Genomic DNA, 16,752 nt, shown 5'->3' with positions numbered 1-16,752 from the left:
GTTTTGCAGCCTTGTATTAAATCCATGTGTTAAGGGGCAGCACACACAAACTATTAGGTGACAGCAGGAGAAGACGTGTATGCCCATGCCACTTCTCCCAAATGATTAAATGGGTCAGCCAGAATATCATCAGTTTTGGCCTTTTGAGGATATGACACAGGATATAATCTAAAATAGGGATTCTCAGCGTTGGGTCCCCAGATGTTATTGGACTTCAGCTCCCATAAGCCAACTCTTTATTGGCTTTTAGGAGAGTCCTTAAAACCTATCTGTTTGGCCTGGCCTTCCAGGGTTTTCAAATTGTTGTAAAGGGTTTTAATATACCTGGTTTTTCAGGGTTTTTAAACAGTTTTTATTGTTTAACTGTTGTTTTATGGTATTTTAAAATCTTTTTTTAAATTGTTGATTGATTTTAACTGTTTTGTTTTGTTTGTAAACCGCCCTGAGCCATTGTGCAAGGATGGTATAAAATTGAATTAATAATTAATAAATAATAAATAATCCCCAGACCCAGTGGCCTTTGGTTGGGGATTATGGGACTGGAAGTCCAATAACATCTGGAGACCCAACCGTGAGAATCCCTGCCGTAATATGTCATAGCAGACCAGTAGTTCATGAGCTGTTGGACTACAACTCCCACCATCCCCAGCCACAATTATGTAGCTGGGGATGATGGGAGTTGGAGGGCTTCCAGGGTCACCCCTGATCACTAACCTGATTCAGACACAAAAGTCAAACTATGGTGGGCCCTTTGGATCTGAGTGTCACACTCACGTGCTTTCTCCTCCCTCTCCTTCTTTCCCTTACACATTCTGATTCCCTCCTGCACTTCTTCGTTCACAGCAAACCACGGTGTGCTGTTACCTGCAGACCAATCAAAAGATGTTCTGTCTCCAAAACAGCTCTGGAAAATACGGTTTGAACATGGTTTCCAGTCCTAGTTTGCAGACGAACAATAGCATGGAGTTTCTTAACTCCCTGCACGTGAATCACAGTTTGCTCAATTTGGATGTAATGGCAAACTCTGAATTGGTTCATGCAGCGGGGGAGGGACGCAGGAAGGAGTATGATGCATAAGTCCTGATCTGACAACCAATACACATTTTGGCTGCAACATCCAAACCAAGCCATTACCAGGTTGTTTTGATTGTTAATGTTTTACAAAGCCGTGTTTATGAATACATTTTAATGTGTTGTCTGGAATTATGATTCATTTAAATCTTTGAACTGCTTATATGGATCTCTAGGGAACCCATTTATCAAGTCCCCCCCCCTCACTTTATGGAATGGTCTCCACATATGATTTATGTTGCTCCTTTTAAGCCATTACTTTGATGTGTCTGTTGATATTTATATTTTGTATGGATCATTACATAAGGATTATGTGTGCAATATGACCATTTTATTGAAAATGGATTCTATTATTTTGATTATACTATGCTATACTATGGTAATGATATATTATTGGTTTGTTGGTTTGTTTATCCTATTTATATACCGCCTGATGTATACATATCTAGGCGGTATACACAATCCAAATTACAATATTAAAAACCCCCAATTAAAACACCTTCAGAGAATAAAAACAATTAAAAACAATTTGCAGAGTGAAACTTTTTTTTTTTTTGCTTTTAAAATTTTATTGGTTTTTACAATATCTTAACAATCTCCAGTTAAACAAATGTTGACTTCCCGCTCGCCAATCTGTGCGAATCACTAATTATACAATTCAACCATTGCTATAGTAATTCAAAACATATATCTTATACCTTACAAACTCGATCTTAGAGAGTGAAACAATTAAAATAACTTTACAGGATAAAAACAACTAAGCAGTTTAAAAATAAATTTAATTAAAAGCCTCAGAAAACAGGTCCATCTTAAGGGTCTTTTAAAAAGCAATTGTTATATAATACTAGCTGACCCCGCACAGAGCATCTGTGCGCTCTTTGGGGCCGGCGGTTACCTCTTCCCCCCGCCCACCTTCTGCCCCAGTCTCCACTTCCAGGCCCAGCCGCCTCTCCTCCCCACCGCCACTTCTGCCCCCCCTCCACTATCTCCCCCTCCCTTCCTGGGCCTTGCCTCCGCGGCTGGGCTGGGCCCGCCACTGCCTCTGGCTGTTGTGGCCAGGCCTGCCGCTACCATGGCAACCAATCCTCCTGAGTGCACCTCAGCCAATCAGGCTCGTCCGCTGCCCAGCCAATCAGCTCAAGTAACCCGCTCAAGTAGCCCGCCCCTTAAACTGGGTTTGTGGAGCGAGCGCTCGGCAAACCTGTTTTGGGGGATTGTGCGTAGCTGCATCGTGGCTCCGCGCTGCGGCTGCTCATGAGTAGACCTCCGACTGGGAGGCTGAAAAGCAGTCTCCTAGCTCGAGATCTCTCCAGTATGCCCTGCACGTTTCGGAGCCAGCAGTCATGTGGGCGGCCAATCTGGCCACCCAGGCAGGTCTGCCCGATCATCTGCAGGGAGAGCGGGCTTAGCCCGCTCTCCCTGAAAACCCGGACAAAGTGGGTCTCACTGATCGTGAGACCTGCCTCAAATTATGCAAATTTACTTATTTTGAATACTGAGATTTGCAAAGCATTTGGGCTCTTTTGATGAGAAGTAGAGTGCCATGGTAGAATGCCAGTGGAAGTATGGGGAAGAGATGGAAACTAGGTGACCAAAGGAATGGTAGGAAAAGCTACAAGAGAGATGTATCCTCTCATTCATGGCCACTGCAAACCTTCCTACCTCTTCCTAGAGCTCAGGAGTTTGTAGCAACAGACTAAGACAGGGTTTCCCGCCTTTGGTCTTTGTATAAACAGCCCTGCTGGATCAGGCCCAGGACCTACCTAGTCTAGCCTGTTTCCCACAGTGGCCCACCAGGTCCTCTGGGAAGCCTACAAACAGGAGATAATGGCATGCCCTCTTTCCTGCTGTTGCTCCCCTACAACTGGTATTCAGATCAGAGGAATCCTGCCTCTGAGTCTGGAGGTAGCCTATAACCATCAAGACTAGTAGCCACTGAGAGACCTGTCCTCCATGAATGTTCTCTCTCCACTGTGTGCGCGCGCACACACGTGCATACATGTATGCACTCACAAATGTAAATATGACAGTTATGAGACAGGCTATCCCAGTCACTGGCTTGCATCCAGACTAAGTTACTCCTGGGTACTCTTGTTGCAATTATGCCGCTTATGAGTAAATTAATCTGGATGTTAGCCAGTGCAAGGAGTAGCTCATCTCATAACAGTAATATTTGAGTGTGTATTAAAAAATATTGTTTTAAAATTTTTAAATTGTTGCAATGTTTTAAACTTTTTGTTTTAGTTTTAACTAATGCTTAATTCTCTTTTTTTATTTTGTGGTAAACTGCCCATACAAACACAAAATTAGGTGTTATCGTTAGGAAGACAGGTTCTACAGTTGCTGGCTCACATCCACACTCAGTTACTAATAAGCATTCTTCTTGAAATTAATAGACCTGTTGATTTCAAAGGAAATACTCAGTGCTAATTTTCTTAAGGCTGACAGTCAGGCTGAGGGGATGTGTAGTGGTTAGAGTGCTGGACTAGGACCGGGAATACCCGAGTTCAAATCCCTATTCAACCATGAAACTCACTGGGTGACTCTGGGCCAGTTACTTCTCTCTCAGCCTAACCTGCTTCACAGGGTTGTTGTGAGGAGAAACTCAAGTATGTAGTACACTGTTTTTGGCTCTTTGGAGGAAGAGCGGGATTAAAAAATGTAAAAACAAAACAATCAGGAGCAAAGGAGGGAACAAATAGAGGGGTGACACTGTGGGGGGAGGCAGAAGGGCACCAACTAACCCCTGGGATCCCTTCAAATACCCCTAGGGGCACTAGTACCACATGTTGGGAACCGTTGATCCAGCACAAGATTGGAAATCAGGAGTGTGCCCGACTCTCAAATTAGATTCGACCATGATCTGCTCTTCTGTTTCCTGTCCTTCTGCCAGGCTTACACCAGCCTAGATTCTGCACAGGCAAATGTCTTGTGGGCTGTATTGCAGTCCTTTAGCAGAGGGTGGGATCCCCAGCTGCTGCTAAGCTTGAGCTTGGCCTGTGGCCTTCAGTTACCCAGGAAGTGAGATGATGAAGCCGGGCTCTCCGGCTGCACTTATTAAGTTCTTTAGCTAGATGACAGGCGATGCTCTGTGAAAGGGCCATGCTGCATGAATCTGACACTCTTGAAAGTCACTCTGTGCTTTTGGCAGCTTTCTCCTCATTAAAGATTAGAGTGCTTTTGACCGGAGATTCACCCATTTCTGGCTTGGATGATGGAGAGCATCAGATTATCGAGGGAGACTCTACCAAGGCTGCCATAGTATCATCTGAGATGTTTTTGGATCACAGACCAGTTTCTGGGTCTGCTGGTGACTATAGGCCACCTCCAGCCTTAGAGGCAAGATGCCCCTGAATACCAGTTGCAGGGGAGCAACAGCAGGAGAGAGGGCATGCCCTCACCTCTTGCCTGTGGGCTTCTCAGAGGCATCTGGTGGGCCATTGTGGGAAACAAGAGGCTGGGCTGGATGGGCCTTCTTGGGCCTGATCCAGCAGGGCTTATGGTTTTCAGGAGTGTTCTGATGCAATCTTTTGCAGCTTTGAGCTTGTGGGAAATGGCTGCGGAATGAGATGCTACCGATTTATATGTGTGCTGTTGCATAAGGCACAATTCAGCAATAGTCATCCACAACCAAGCCTCATTACAAAAGATGATCTGAGATTTAGTCATGACCAATTTAAATCCTATTAACTTCATTGAGACATGGACTTTATACATTCATTAGAATCAAAGCTTTCCTTGGGCTGTACCACTTTAGGCTTGAAGTAAGAGAAATCACCTTTTTAAAGGCTTCACCACATTAAAAACAAATTCCAGCATGCATGTCCCCCCTTCCTATTGAGAAGAATGGTTTAGCCTTGCCTTCTCCCATACATGTTGTTTTTCTGTCTGTAAAGGTTTCTTTTTTTTCCTTTGGAGAAACGTTTGCATAAGCAATGACTCCCACCTGCATCTTGAAGTGGCACTCTCCAGGAAGAGGTTTATAGTTTGATTCTGCTAAATATGTAAGTTGGCTAAGTTTGTGACTAAAGCTTGATGTATCGTATCTACAATCTGAGTGAAGGTGCTCTCACATCTGGTGCTAAGTAGGTCTGTCAGTTGAGTAAAGAGATTTTATTTAACTGCCTGGCTTTTAACGGATGTATGGATTAATTCTTTGTTCAAATCTACATATTAAAAGGGGTGATTCGATTCAAATCTGAATCAAATTTCAAAAATTCAATTCAAATTCGATTCGAGAGCCGTTTGGCACCTTTAAAGAACCATTCAGGTCCCTGATTGGTTAAACAAAAGGTGCCAAAACAGGGTAAATTTGATTTGAATTTGAATCAAATTTTCATACCGGATTTGAATTTGATTCAAATTTGAAGTGAACTTTTAGAATTCAATTTGAATTTGAAATGAATAGAAAATTCATTTTGTGCATATTTCTGCTCCTGAATCTGGGGGATATTGCATCGGGCCAGGCTTTATAATGGTTCCACGATACATCTGAATTGGCTAGCCCCAAACTTCAGACCCAACATATAGCCTCTCATCAAATGTTCTGTTATGGCCAGCACCAGGATTAGAATTCCTTGCCTGATATTGTGGATCAAGCCGCTTCTATTGGTTTCTTGTAAGCAGGTGTGTTGTTATGGTGGTGGAAGCAAATGAAAGAGACGGAGAGATTCTGACAGCCAAATAACTTAACGGAGTGATAACTTCATCTTCTCTACCAGTTTGGGATTCAGGCCAAAGGGGAAAGCGAGAGGAGCTTTGTGGAGAATACCCACCATGAGGGCTGATTTTTGCTTAATGCATCCTCCTCATCTTCCTTAAATCCAATTAAAAGCCTATATTATGTCAGTGGAAATTTATGCCAATCCTAATATAGTTTAATAAGCCTTAAAATAGCACTCGGGTAGTGAGAAGCCCTGTGGTTTAATTTGATTCTGAGCCTAATAACAGACTTTGTATGAAGAAAGTGCCTCTCTCACCCCCGTTTTTTATTTTTAAAAATCCAGTCAGCACATGCTTGCCTTCTTTCTAGCAGCTGGATCCCACCCCCCCATTTCCTTAAGCACAGAAGGAAAAGGAACACTAAGTCACCTGTTCTCCTTCTTATCACCTGCTGCTGTAGTAATTGGAATCCCCTTTATCTGAGCTTTCAGGATGGAACTTCCACAGTCAGATACTATTCTGCCTTCTTGACACAAAAGTCCTGGTCCATTTGATGCTATTACTTTGTCCTGTTTGGACAAAGTAATTACTTTGGAAGGCCACTATTGCAGAATGAGCACAAGACTGAATTTTAATCCAATCTCTCTCTCAGAACATACAAATAATCCAGCTGGATCAGGACCACCAAGTCAAGCATCTTGGCCAACCAAGTCTCTCTAGGAAGCCCACAATCAGGGCTTGAAAGCAATAAGTAGTCTCTTCCTACTGTTGCACTGGTATTCGGTGGCCTACTGCCTCTCAGCATGAAGCTTCCATATAGCCTTCCTGACTGATAGCTATTTCCTCTGCAGTGCTTGCCTTTCTCCTCAGCAATTTCCCCCAAAGAGCTGCTAAATTATACCCCTCCCCCCAATGCTCTCTGTTGTCCAGTTGAACTTTGCAAGTACTTGCTAGATCAAAGTAATGCACAACCTTGGCTTCCTGACTACTGCAGCACCAGTGCTTGTGTAGGGAGGAGTGAATTTTTCTGATCTTCCTTTCCTCTGGAAGTGCCCTGTACCACCTAAAAATGTCCCTGAGAGATGCACAACCCTCAGGGACATATTTTTGGGTGTTGCATGGCACTTCTGGGGGAAGGGGAGATCAGCAAAATTCATCCCTCCCTTAACCTGAGCACCATAGCTGAGTTAATAGAAGCATTTCTAGGCATCGCCACAACTCAGGTGGTGCACATGCAGCCTTAATCAGGATGCCAGCGAGGAAGTTTCAGCTGACAGGAAAGAAGTTTCAGCTGACAGGAAAGACTGCGTGTAGTTCTCTCTGAGGTCATTTGCACAGTCAAAAAGTGTGCCCCACCCAGGTTTGGGAGCTGTGTGTGTCCCCAGTGTTTGGTTGTGTAGAAGTAAGGTAGGAGGAAAACCCAGGTAGAAATGATTGTGTGGAAGCAAGGTAGGAGGAAAATCTGGGTAATATTTCTCTTACCTTTCTTCCACGCAGTCACTTCTACTGAGGTTTTCCATCTACCTTGCTTCCACACAACTGAAAATTGGGAGCACACACAGATCCCAAACCTGGATAGAACACAGTTTTTGATTGTGTGGATGACCTCTCTATGAGGCTGTTCTCATCATGCGTACCCTAACCTAGGCTAGGGAAGCCCACCCTGGGTTCGGCTGAGCGTGAGAACCGCTGGGATCAGGCCCGATCCCGGTGGGGCGGTGCTACCTTCCCTGTTTTTAAACCCAACTTTTAGCCAGGGTTAAGGGCTTGAGTGAGTCCTCAACCTGGGCGCCGGGATTATGTGTTCTCTGGGGCTATGTTTCACCCCAGTGAACACAGGGGTGGGCACCTAGAGACCTGTCTCCTGGAGGAATTTCCCAGTGCATTATACATGATGCGTGGTGTATTGTGGGATATCTGGAGGCTGGGCACATTGCCCCAGCCTCCAGAGCTCTGTGCTGTGATATGCAGTGCGGATTGTCTGGGAGCACAGTCTGTGCTCCCAGCAACTTGTCAGCAGTCGTGTGTGTGTGTGTGTGTGTGTGCGCGCGTGCGCGCGCGTGTGTGTGCGTGCGTGCATGTGGGGGGAAGATGAGTTTAACCAACCTCCCCCCGCCCACTCACCACCCTGCCTGCCCATCGCCCCACTTGCCTGCCCGGTTGTGTGAATCCTCTATATATTCATGGATTCTTGTCATGGGGTTAGTAGAGGATAGTAACTAGCTGCTGGCTCAGTCTTACCCTTCCACAAGTGAGCAGTAAATCCAGGCAGGATCAGGATCTAGGTTCATTAGGGAAGGAGAAGGAGAAGGGGCTGTATAGGCCAGGTAGGGGTCAAACCTGGGAAACCGCATAAGTCTAGAGTGATGTGCCAAAGGGCAAAGTGCATTTCAGAGCTGCAAACTGGTACCAGGGACACATTATTTCAGAAAAAATGGCAAAATGAATTATTTCAAATTATTAAAATTCAGAACATTATTTTGATGAGTTAGTGAAGGTATTAACTAGGATGAAAAGTCTCCATCTTTTTACATTAAAATACCTATTTTGGAAGCAAAGAATAAGGGATTTTGGTGAATGCTTCTGTTATCTAACTGCTTCTATGCATATATCGTATATCTCTGTTATCCTTTCTGCAGTACCACCCCCCCGCCCAGCAATTAGTCATGTTGTGTACTGTATCAAGGACAAGAAAGGTTTCACAATATCCATTCTCTGTGCCCCCCCCACCTAATTTTTTCAACGATTTAATGTCAGGAAGGTATACATGTTTCCCTTGTCTGTGGAGTTAAAAGGACCCAGCTGCCATGGTGCATCTTGAATGTCTAATTTTCAACAGCGCAGATCTGTTCCCGGATTTACTCTGTTGCCTTCAGACTGGTTGCATGTGATCGAGCCGCTTGCTGTGATGCCCGCCTTCCTTCTCGCACAAGGGAATTCTCGTCCCCATGCTTGTTTGTGCCCAGGCCTCACAGGGGGTGACACAACTGGCTGGCGCTGACTGCCTGGCACCCTTTCCCCCTGGCCTCGCTCGCGGCAGTCTGCTGAGTTAAGAATGCTTTGTAAATGTGCTAATCCATGAATGTGGCTTAGACTGGCAAGGCGGCAGCTTTCTCTCTGCAGCCATGAGAAGGCCAGTAACATCCCATGTCCAATCGATTAGCGTCCATTCTGCCGTCACTTGCTTCTGTTGGCACAGGCTAGATTGTTCTGTCGGGTTTGCCTGAGGGTGGGAATATCCAAGGGGTGCAGGGATTTAGCTCTGGAGCACAGTGCAACTGGGTTCTTGGGAGGTGTAGGGTGGATGATGGGAACCTAACGCTTAGTGGCATGAATGGCGAATTGAGCCACAAGCTCTGGTGACACTTTCACCTCCGCAACAAAAACCTCAGTGGCTCCATCTTGTTCTTTAGCAGATCTAGGGGGATACCTGGTCGCTTGCATTTGTAGGGGGTTTGTGTAGCAAAACTTAGTGAGGGATGAATTCACACATTGCAGATACCTTAGCTGCCCTCCGGGTGTGCAGATCAAGTTAAGAGATCTTTTCAAACATTTTGCTTCATGAAATCATTCCAGGGGGTTGCTGATAAGGCAGTGTGTGGACTGAAGGAAAGTCATTCTGTTGGACTGTGTTTATGAGAAGTCTCTTTAGGGAAGTGGTTCCCAACCAGGATCCCTCCAGATGTTGCTGAACTAGAACTCCCAGCATCAATTTATTGTGGCTGGGGATGCTGCGAGTTCTAGTTCAGCAACATCTGGAGGAACCTGTATTGAGAACCACTGCCTTAGGAGGTTGTTTCACACATTGATCTTCATCTCATTAGGCCTGTGGGACCAAATGCTGATTTGCATGTGTGAGTGGAAGCATCACAGATCCAATTCAGTGCACAGAAGATTAATATTGCTTCCCATGTGTAAAAAAACAACAACTTTTCAGTGGACTAAGCTCACATATCCAGCTGCCATCATCACTTTCTCAGTAATCAAGTGTGGAGAAAACAAACGATTGGCATGCATGTGTGAACCAGTCTTCAGTTTGTATATAATCGATTTTGCATGGGGACCTGAGTTCATATTGCCCACATGGCTGTGTTTTCATGGAGTGATTTGGGCAGATCTTTACCCCTCAGACTCAGTTCTCCCCATCTGTAGAGTGAAACCATCGTGACCAATTTCATGAGAGTGTTGTGGTACATACAGATAAAAATGTTGCTGGTGCTGATACGGAAGGTGGCAGACTTCAATTCAAAGGGCAGGTTCTCACGGTCATTTTAAAGTCCATTTAAAGGGAGTCTTGGTCCCATGCTCCCAGAGAGCATACCATGTATTCCGCAACCCACCCACCCCACCCCACCCCACCCGCCAAAAAAACCCCCAACCCCTTCCTGATCCCAGCTGGCATTGTGACTAACTGACATTTAACCACGATCAGCCAATGGAGTTCTGATTTAAGATTAATTGGAAGTTGCAGCACCAACTGAGATTGGGAGATTTTTTTGCAGCACACATGGGAGCGTGTGTACCATGATAATCTCTAGATTCCCATTAAATGGACATTAAAATGATCATGAGGGTCTGCCCTAAATAAATTGGTAGCAAAGGTGCTTACCAGGGTGCTTTCCAGACTAGCTGCTCAGCAGCAGCAAAATGCCTCCGTTTGGGCAAGTTGCATTCGGGACATAAATAGCAGGGGGAGCAGTCTCGCAGCAACTAACAACCCAAAAAAACAGCAACTTTTTCATGCCGGATATATGAAGTCCTTGCTCTATATTGCAGCGATTAAATTCGCAACTTGGCATTGGAAATGTGAACATGTCATGACACAGGCAGTGTCATGACTCAGGAAGTGTGGAAGATTCGTCCTGACCCCGTTGTTGAGTCTTGTCTGGAGAGTGCCCAGGTATTTGAGCCTAATGGGAAGAGAGCTTTGGCCACAGAGGGACTGGAGTTGCTGTTTTGTCCCCCTTGGCCTTTAGCATCTCTAGTGGCAGGAATTCATCTGGTGCAGCAGACCTCATTACAGTACTCCATGCTGTGGAAAGATATATTTCTGCCCGCTATGCTACTCATCAAGGAATGGGAATCCTGATGAAGAAAAGGGGTGGCCGCATAAGAAGGAAGAGGCAGAGAAACACATCTCTTGGCAATACATTCCATAGTTTAATTATGCACAGACAAAAGCGAGTACTTCTTCATACAGCAAATAATTAATACATGGAATTTGGTTCCACAAGATGTGGTGATTCTTCAGATTCTTCCTTGTTTTGTGTCATGGATTTCTGTTACTTCTTCCAGGCATTTAATTACTGTTCTGCTGGTTCTGTTTAGATTTGTTTGCAGTAGACAAATTATCCGATTATCTTTGTGTATACAAATTCTGGGTTCTTAATAAAAAATTGATTGATTGGCTAGCTAGCTTAGAAAGCCTTACAAGGGAAGTAGACAAATTCATGGAGAACCTTGAAGCTTCGAGGTGAGGCCCTCTCTGTGGTATGCCAGTGGCCCCCTGACTACAATTTGATCTCCATGAGGAGGTGTTTGCACTTTTGTCGGAATAAAAAGAAATGCAGCCCTTTCACTGGTGGCTGAGAAGCATCTTGCTTTCAGCCAAGGGGCAATAAATAAACACACCCCTGCTATGTAAAGAGCTGGATTTCTTTATAGATAAAAAGACAGCCTTCACAAGAACAGGAGACGCTGCTGAGTGCCGATGCGGCAGCAGAGACAACTGTTGCCTGCCACCCGGCTCCTGCCTGTACCGTACGGGCACGTCAAACTGAGCAAAACTTCCTTGAAGGCTTCATATCTGCAAAGCGTCCAGGTGAAGCCTTGACTCGTAGCGCAGGGCTCGTTGTCATGGAGACGGCAACTAGGCCTCGCTTGATCCACAGGCCCTTGAGCTATTCACTGACAAGCTCTGCTCTTCGGATTAGAAGGGGAAGCGTTTGGATCGCGCTCTCTATATTTATCAGCAGCGTAACACGCCGTCTAATCCAACTTGTACCTCGAAGAAAAAACGCAACACACCGTCTATGAGGAAAGGAGCCGACCTCCTTCCCTTTTTCTCCCCGTCCCTACACTTGTTGTGGAGGCCAATTATCCCAAGTGGTGACAAGGAGAAAAATGAATTAGCCAAAGCTTTGTAATGTCAGCATTATTTATCTTTTATAAGCCTGCCCAGCTCAGCTGCGGATCAGCAAAGAGGCTCCTTTATTCCTCCGGCCCGTCTTTGATGCTGTTTTCTTTATAGCCTCTTGATATGGTCCCTTTGCTCCATCATTACAAAATCTTTTTCTTCTGCTGCAAAACTGGAAAGGATAAGACGAGGGTAGCATGTGGATCGGCCTTGCAGGGGGTAGGGGTGGCAAACGGGGAGGGGGTTGCCTCTCCAGCTCACCCTTTCCTCCTTCCCATCTTCTGTATAATAAAACTACTCTGTTGGGTGTATTTCCTGTGATCTTTAACACTCTTGCACAAAAGAAGGGAAAGGTGCTGATTCTGATAAGAACTCCTGCTATGTTCTTTCTTTCCCCATACATATTTCGCTGGCAGCGTAGGTGTGCTCTTTTAACTATTGTAATGGGGATTTTTTTCAAAGGAGGATCCATGCTCATTAACAGGAAAGAAAACCATGGGAAAAGATGTGAGCGGAATGGGTGAAACGAAAAGGGCACACAATGGGGCAGCACTGATCCTCCCAACTTGCAGCCATTTTGGCCAGGGGGGATCTGTCCTGTGTGTGGTGGCTACTCCCCCCCCCGCCCACATAAAGTCTGGTATCTGTGGCTGGGGGCTCCTGAGCACGTACTGAGTTTTTTGTTTCTGTAAAAGGAATGCTTTCTTCCCTGTCCTGCCTAGCTGCCTTGAGGAAGGTCATCTCTTTAGAGTTATCTCAGCACATTTATTTATCTATTTAAAATATTTCTCTCCTGTCCCTCCTGCACAGTTGCTGCTCAGGGCGGCTTACAATCAAACCATAATAAAAACAATAAATGATTATTAAGCATGGAAACAAATCCACCAAGATTAAATAGCAGGCTGGCCTAAAATGGAATTAAAAGCAGAAACCAAATTTAAAACAATTTTTCAAATGCTTCTTTAGAAAGGAGTGTTTTCAATTAAAAAACAACAACACCCCAAACAACTAACTAATCTAAGAGAGAAGCTGATGAAGCATCTCTGGGATTCAAAAAATGGGGGGCCAGTACTGAGGAGGCCCTGTCCTGGTCCTTACCAACCAGATCTATGTCAGTGGAAGGTCTAAGAACGGGGCCAGAGATGGCTGTTTGAGGACCCTGGCAGATTCATATGGGCAAGTGCATTCCAACACAGAGACCCCCTACATCTGAGGACGGTAGAAGCACCATAGGAGTAGACAGTGATGGCCATTCAGTGAGGGTAGGTGGGGCTGTACCTCTCCCCCACCAAAAAATGGACAGAAAAGAAAAAGAAAACATCTCATGGGTAGTTTTTTTTTTTAAAAACCTTACAGTGTCCAGCCAGCCAGGGGAGAAATGTGGCAGCCGATCTGCTGGGCGGCAGGGAACTCTATTCTTCTGGCTGCTGCAGCTTCCTCCCCTGCATTGCTACTGGCAGGGAATAGCCTGCTAATCAAGACTGTTCCCTCACCTTGTTGCTTTGGGTGCCCTGCATTACTGCCCCCCCCCCCCGATTAGACAAGTGCACACGTTGTACACAATAGCATTGGGAGCTGTAGTTGCACAAAGGCTGGGCTGCCAAAGGTTATCTACCCCTGCTGTACAGGTTTGAGAATGACAGTTCACACATGTGCACTCACAGCAAGAATGCCTCGACTGGCATTGTTTAGTGGTTCTGAATCCTCCAACTATGGCGGTTGGCAAAGAGTCCAAAGTAATATTTGGGCCAGTAAAGTTTTGGCTGGATAGCACTGCTAGCCCTGAAAAGCTTTAGAATAGGACTGAAAAGCATCACTGTTATGTTCCATGCTGGGACCTTGCCGACTTGACAAGAAGTCAGAATATGTGTAGGAGATCAGGACCCTGGCCAGCTCCTAGTAAAGCAAGGATCAGAGGCAGGCTGCACAGCAGTTCCAAACAGCAGCTACAGATGGTGCACTAGCAATTAGCAGGAAGGACCAGTGAGCTTTCAGTTAAGGCCACCTGGGTGTTATTTGTAGCCCCACCCCTCTGAGGAAAGCTCTTGCAAAGGGGCCATGCCCTCTTTTGTAGACATTAGTCCAATGGGGCTGGGGAGTCTCCTGTTACCCCTGGCTGTAGAGCAAGAGCAGTGGATTGTTCTTCTGCACTGCAGAGCATTTTGAAGAGGAGGGATCTTTGGAATCAGATGAGGGCTGAAGGGCAACATCCTTGGGCAAGGCAGATGGTGATTGTGCTGGCTTCTGGGGCTTCCTTCCTGTGCAGATCTCTGCCATGGTTCTTCCTCTAGTCTTCCCCATCCCCTGAGTTTTCAAAGCCCAAGTCTGGGGCCATGAAGTATGATTACAGGGTCCCCCCCCTTCCTCTGCAGCATGCAGCTTAGTTTGCTTGTGTTATTCTTGTCCTAGCTTTTTTTCTTCTTGTATGGAGCCCATTCTTTGCTTATGCCACACTATTATCTAGATGCATTGGTTGGCTTGTGGAAAATCAGCAAGTGGTTTAGACCAGGGATTCTCAATGTTGGGTCCCCAGATGTTATTGGACTTAAACTCCCATAATTTCCAACCAAAGGCCACTGGGGCTGGGGATTATGGGAGTTGAAGTCCAGTAACATCTGGGGACCCAACGTTGAGAATCCATGGTTTAGACTGTAGCTGCCTTATACACAGGAAGCTGTCTTATACTTAGTCATATGAATGGTCCATCCAACTCAATATTGTCTAGACTGAATGGCAAGAACTTTCCAAGGTTTTAGGCAGGAGTTGTTGCCAATCCTACCTGGAGATGCCACCCGGGACCTTCTGGGTACCGTTGAGGCAGAGCCCCATCCCCAGTCTTTTTAGGGCCTTCCAGCTCTGCTTCTCTGATAAAGCTCCACAGGAACTATTTCAGGGCTACATTTAGGGCAGGTGGTCAGGCAGGATGGGCCACTGAGACTCGTGCTTGCTCTGTGATGGCAGACTGCAATGCAGACTTGGGTCCCTGTGTGGTTTCATTATGAAGCAGAAGTCACTGTTAATATGCTTTTCAGAATGTAGCGGCAGCATTTCCAAGCATGTCTAACATGAGCCTGCTTCTGTTTAATTAGCTATATTGCAGTAATGGAGAGCTGCCACATTGACCTCCTTATTATCTCCCCCTTTAAGATTTGACCCCTTTGAAATAGCTGCCTGCCAAATGGCTTTGCTTATCAACTGGCGGGGGGGGGGGGGAGGGAGAGAGAGAGAGGCTTGCTTGAGCTGCACAAAGTTGCACAAAAGCCAATTTTCAGGTCTTCCCTCTTGCAGTATACAGACAGAGGTAGAGGCACCCCAGGCAAAATGCATTAAGATGCTTCTTTCTGGCAACTGGAATTCCTGAGCCATGCAGCCCTTTCCCTCCATCCCACCTGGCCCTGTGATTTGGCACTTCCCAGTGGAGCCTCGTTTGTTTAACCCTCCTTGGTGGTCTTTCTTCCATATATGCCAGCCATTTGCTTTCTCTTGGGCCCTGGCTGGCCTCAGACCTGGATACTCACTTCTTCCAAGCTGCAAATGAGACAGTAAACCTGTGTTTGGGCACTGTCATTCCAGACTGCAGGTGGAGGTTTGCATGATCAGATGGTCCCTACCAAACATATTTTTTTGTGCTGTGTTTGTTAGCCACCTTGGAGGCCTATGGGTTTGAAAGGCAGGGTGTGTGTGTGTGTGTGTGTGTGTGTGTGTGTGTAAAAAAATAGTTTTATCCTGCCTTTCAGTCCCAAAGGGCCTCCAAGGTGGCTAAGGAACACAACACAAAAATATGTTTTGTGTGGACTAGTGTCCCCTCTAACAGGGATTTCCAGATGTTGTTGACTACAACTCCCAGAATCCCCAGCTAAAGGCCACTGCAGCTGGGAATGCTGGGAGTTGTAGTGAACAACATCTGGGAATCCCTGTTAGAGGGAACAGTGGTATGGACCATTTGATCATGTGGACTTCCAGCTGCAGTCTGGAATGACAGAGCCCAGAAACAGGTTTACTGCCTCATTATATATCCCTTCACATAGAAAACTAGCATGCCAGGGAGCTGGTAAAGCTAGGACTTTTCTTTCTGAAATGCTAGTTTTCGGTGTGTGGGAATTTTTTTTTTTTAACTAGAGAAGGATTAAACCACGTGACCAGCTGCAGCCTGAAGTGATGGAGTTGACAAATGGATTGACCCACCTCAGTTGCTGTTTGCGAGAACCTCAATTAGCCTTATTCAGATGTTAGGTTGCGTGTGTGCTCAGTTGTCTGGACACCCCCCCCCCCCCATGTTTCTGTGTAAAGGAGTGTGCCTGTGTTCATTTTAAAAGTGAACCTGGGTCCAGTTACCCCAAATGCAGGATATAGATAGGAGAAGTGTACTGCTGTTGGTGGATTCAGCATAATGTGTGAGAGAAATGTACATGCATAGAGAGCTGTACGTGCATACGCTGTACATGGGTTGTACATGCATTGAACATAAACTTGTTCAGAGGGCTAGATTCTACTGCATGTGCATTGAACATGTATATAGGGTTATTAAGGCAGTGGAAATAGAGGACTGAGAAGCACAAAGTAGGTGCTTAAAATTTTCTGCAGTGGCAGGGGCGTAGCTAGGGGCGAGGGGTCCTGTGTTCATCCCTCTCTCTCAGCCCCCCAGAGTGAGGGAGATAATGAAGAAAATAGAGAGAGATGGACCTGGAGGGCCCTCAGGAGCTGGGGGCCCATGTTCTTTGAACCCTTTAACTCAAATGTAGCGATGCCCCTGCGCAGTGGCAAGCTGAAATCAAGCCCAGCATTACCACATCCAAAAGAAAGGAATTAACTTGCCGGATCTGACCAAGCATTCATTTTTCAACAGTGGCCCGTCCACAAGCAGAACAGATGCTGACCTTTCC

At 45.8% G+C, this 16,752-nt stretch overlaps 1 protein-coding gene and 1 long non-coding RNA gene across 7 annotated transcripts in view; one reads left to right on the top strand and one right to left on the bottom strand.

Moving 5' to 3' along the window:
- Positions 1–16,752, top strand: part of PLXNA4 (plexin A4) — a 699,000-nt gene that overhangs the window by 278,500 nt on the left and 403,748 nt on the right. The gene's annotated exons all lie outside the window — the stretch shown is intronic.
- On the bottom strand, positions 10,872–13,338 carry LOC128327043 (uncharacterized). The gene is made up of 2 exons (XR_008308417.1): positions 13,224–13,338; positions 10,872–12,041 (listed from the first exon to the last, which is right to left on the bottom strand). It is a non-coding gene; the product is annotated as an uncharacterized LOC128327043 (long non-coding RNA).

Source organism: Hemicordylus capensis, chromosome 5, assembly GCF_027244095.1.
Source record: "Hemicordylus capensis ecotype Gifberg chromosome 5, rHemCap1.1.pri, whole genome shotgun sequence".
NCBI lineage: Eukaryota > Metazoa > Chordata > Lepidosauria > Squamata > Cordylidae > Hemicordylus > Hemicordylus capensis.
The sequence above is the reverse complement of the archived record's forward strand: the minus strand, read 5'-3'. Positions and strand labels throughout refer to the sequence as shown.